A 3,987-nucleotide genomic window follows, 5' to 3' on the forward strand; every position below is an offset into this window, starting at 1 on the left:
TGGATAGTGCCATCTCTGGGCTGGTAGTCCTGAGTTCTATAAGAAAGCAAGCTGAGCAAGCCAGGGGCAGCAAGCCAGTAAGTAGCATCCCTTCATGGCCTCTGCATGTGCTTCTGCTTCCTGACCTGCTTGAGTTCCAGTTCTGCAATCTTTTAGTGAGCAACAGCAATGTGGAAAGTGTAAGCTGAATAAATCCTTTCCTCCCCAACTTGCTTCTTGGTCATGATGTTTGTGCAGGAATAGAAACCCTGACTAAGACAAATTGGTGCCAGCATAGTGGGGTATTCCTGAGACAACCTGACCATGTTTTGGGGAGGACTGTGGAAGGACTTTGGAACTTTGGCCTAGAAGATCCATTCAGTGTTAAGAACTCTGTAGGATGTTGTGTAGGAGCTTGAAAGATAATGTTGAGAACAGTGCAGAAGATGGAGGCCTGGCTTGTGTAATTTCAGAGAGAAGATTTAAGACTTTTATCAGGGCCACTAGTATTTTGATTGTGAAGATTCTGTGATTTTGTTTTGCTGGGGCTGAAGAATCATGTGTGATTAGGAGCAGGAGATAAATCCAACCAACTATGTGAGTTTTTGGTTGGAGTGGCCAATAGCCACTCTATCCAATTATGCCAAGGGTAGCAGGGGAAGTTTAGGAGTGCCCAGTCATTGAGTTAGCAAAGGCATTTTAAGATTATCTAGTGTGTGTGTGTGTGTGTGTGTTGTTGTTGTTGTTGTTGTTGTTGTTGTTGCTGTTGTTGTTTATCCATGGATCCAAGGGAATCTGGATGGGCACTGGTAGTACTGTCAGCCCAGAGCTTAAAGCAGAACAGCAAAAACCACGCTACAATCTAATGTGTAATTTTTTAATTCAACAGAAATTAGCAGTGAATCACTTCTTTAATTTCACATGGACAATTTAAGCCTTCACCTTTCATTAGCCTAAGTAAAGCTTTGCCAAACATACTGACCTTTCCAATAGCCAACTTTTGTTTTCTGTGGTTTTGTTGTTGTTGTTCCTTGTTTGTTTGAGACAGGGCTAATTTAATGTACTCTTGATTTTTTTTGCCTCTGCCTCTCACAGTGCTTGGATTGCATGCAGGAGCCCTTTCACCCAACATATATGCCATCTATGTCACTCATTGTACTAAAGACAATTTTGTTATTGGCATTTAATTTTGCTTACTTTTGTATTATTGCAGATCAAATCTGAGGCAACACCATCCCCTAGAGCCATAGTCTGAGTCCCAGGCCATGTTGACCATGCTTACAATTCTAGACACATGACATTTGTTTCTAAATTTCTTTTAATCTTAATTTTTCTTTTACATGATTCCTTTGAATTTAATTTGTCTTTATTTCAGTGTCATAATGTGGGAGTTTGACTTAATGATGTGAACTCCTTCCTCTTCCTAAATGTAAGTATATAGAATATAGAAATACAGAAATGAATTTCCCAATGAACACCATGTCGCTGAATCCTACACAGTTTTTGATATATTTTTATGTCATTTATTTCTGTATTATTTAATTTCTCTTTTGACTTATTTCAACAGCTTTTTGCTTAATTTCTATTTACAGATGCAATTTATAAAGATCTACTGTTACTAGCTTCTGACTTCATTTCATTACTGTCAGAGAACATATTCAGTATGAACAGAATCTGTAAAAGTTTTTTTGGGGCACCGTAGTGCTCCAGGGCAGCGGAACAGGGTCACCCTGAGTACTGAGACCCTGCAGCGATGCTGAGCAGGTTTCTAGGCCCGCGCTACCGGGAACTGGCCAAAAACTGGATTCCCACAGCCAGCATGTGGGGCACTGTGGGTGCCGTGGGACTGGTGTGGGCCACAGACTGGCGGCTGATCCTGGACTGGGTACCTTACATCAATGTCAAGTTTAAGAAGGACGATTAAGCAGCCCCTCCACCACCACAGGCCTCGATGATATCACGCGCCAAGGCCTCAGAAACAGCATAGTCCTGGGGAAGATGCTGAGGAAGCTGGACACTGAAGAATTCTGCATCGCTCAGGAAGCTTCCACATTGATGGATGGATACTGGGGCTACCTGATGGGTGCAGCATTAAACCTTGTTCTTACCTCGGAAAAAAAAGTTTTTTGGGGGGTGCTTTTCTCCATCCCACTTGTACCCAAATAATCACAGAGCATTTTTATGTCTACTCTAGCCTAGCATAGCTCCTGAGCAGATGACGGAGAGACCTGGTATTCTTATTAACAAGCTGTATGTACTAAGCTGGGCATGTTCTGAGCTATCCTAACCCAACTAGGCTCCTAGTACCCAAGCATTGGTCTTTTACCTTCAATCTGAGTCTTGCCCTGGCTCCTTCTGCTCCATGTGTGTCCTCATGGTAACTTCTCCTGGTCCCTCCACATGGTCTTTTCACAACTTCTTCTCTTCCTAGGTCCTTCAACTCTTGTCTCTCTTGGTCCCCCTGACTGGAATTGGAAGTCCTACCCTATTCTCCTCTGCCCAGCTAATTGGCTCATCAGCTCTTTATTAACCAGTCAAATTTTACATAACATAGAGCCTGGAGATACTTGACTTCTGGATTGTACTCAAGATCTGGGATTTTCCTGATACTGAGCCACTTTCTTTGTCAATCAAAAATATCAATCACTGTGACATACTACAGGTTCCACGACAAGATTTTTTTATTCTATTCTATTTTATTTTATTTGTAGTGTGTGTGGGGGTGGGGGGGAGGTAATTGCAAGGGTTAATGTTTATGATGTAAAATTCACAGGGGATCAATACAAAATTAAAAATTAAAAAATATCAAATACTATACATAGTAGTGAGTTTCATTATGTCATTTTCAAACAAAATTTACTTATACTGATTCTCCTTCCATATTCTCTGTCCCATCACCCTGGTCTCTTATGCCCATCAACCCTCCAGTCTGCTTTCTCCTTCCCTGGCTTGTGTGTCCTGCTTCTCCTCCCTCAACACCCCTTTTTCTCTCTCTTGACCTCTGGTTAGTTTCATCTGTCTCCTACACTTGAAGCCACTTATATATATATATATCATACACATCATATACACATAAGCTGGATATGAGTTCAATATTTCTGAACCTGAGTCACAGCACATAATATAATACTAGATCCATCCATATTCATGCAGATTTCATTTTTTTACTTGGTTGAATATAAAATTCCAGTGTGTGTGTTATTGTTGTTGTTGAGGTTGACATTCTTTTTCTTTTTTTGTTAATTATAAACATTTTTTCATGCATTGTATTTTGGTTATATTCCTTCTTTTCTCCCCACTTCCCAAAGATCTCTGACTACCCTAACCACCAAACTTTATGCCATTTTATATTAAAAAGCTACAGAGATAAAAATGAAAATTGTAAGTCTGAATGGAGTCCATTTTGTATCAGTCAACTACTTCTGGGCATAAGGCCTCTCCTGGAATATGGTTGCTATAGCCAGTGACACTTGATGATGACCATGCTGACTGGTGAAATGGAACCTCAGAGTAATTTTAATTGGAATTTCCATGATAATTATGAATGCTGGATGATTAATATATTTATTGGAGGTAATTTTTCATTAATTATTGAGTTTTTTTTTCTGATTATTGTTAGCCTTTGATAACTTTCCAAAGACCTGAACGAGTTGATTTGGAAATTTGTCAGTGTTCAAATTTCTTTTACCAAGAACTGGATGTTTACTGGACATTGCAATTGAAGCCACTTAAATGGCACAATCTTTGACAGATTGCCAAGGGAAAAAGATAGAAAATAAACTTAGCATCATGTAAACATAAAAAAGACTCTACAAACTAGTATTGCATTCAGATTATTGAAAATATTTCTAATTCTTATTACTCTGTTTCTTTCTCTTTAAAATACTTATTTATTGACTTATTTGTGTGGCTGTGTGTGTGTGCCACAATGCGTGCAGGGTGACTTGTGAGAGTCAGTTCTCCTGCCACCATATATGACCCAGGTCTCAAATCTGTAGAAGATCCTCC

The 3,987-nt window shown here is 39.6% G+C and overlaps 1 pseudogene; it reads left to right on the top strand.

Moving 5' to 3' along the window:
* Positions 1–1,682: 1,682 nt before the first annotated feature.
* On the top strand, positions 1,683–2,094 carry LOC116089157 (annotated as a pseudogene).
* Positions 2,095–3,987: the final 1,893 nt, after the last annotated feature.

Source organism: Mastomys coucha, unplaced genomic scaffold (genome assembly GCF_008632895.1).
Source record: "Mastomys coucha isolate ucsf_1 unplaced genomic scaffold, UCSF_Mcou_1 pScaffold14, whole genome shotgun sequence".
NCBI classification, from domain to species: Eukaryota; Metazoa; Chordata; class Mammalia; order Rodentia; family Muridae; genus Mastomys; species Mastomys coucha.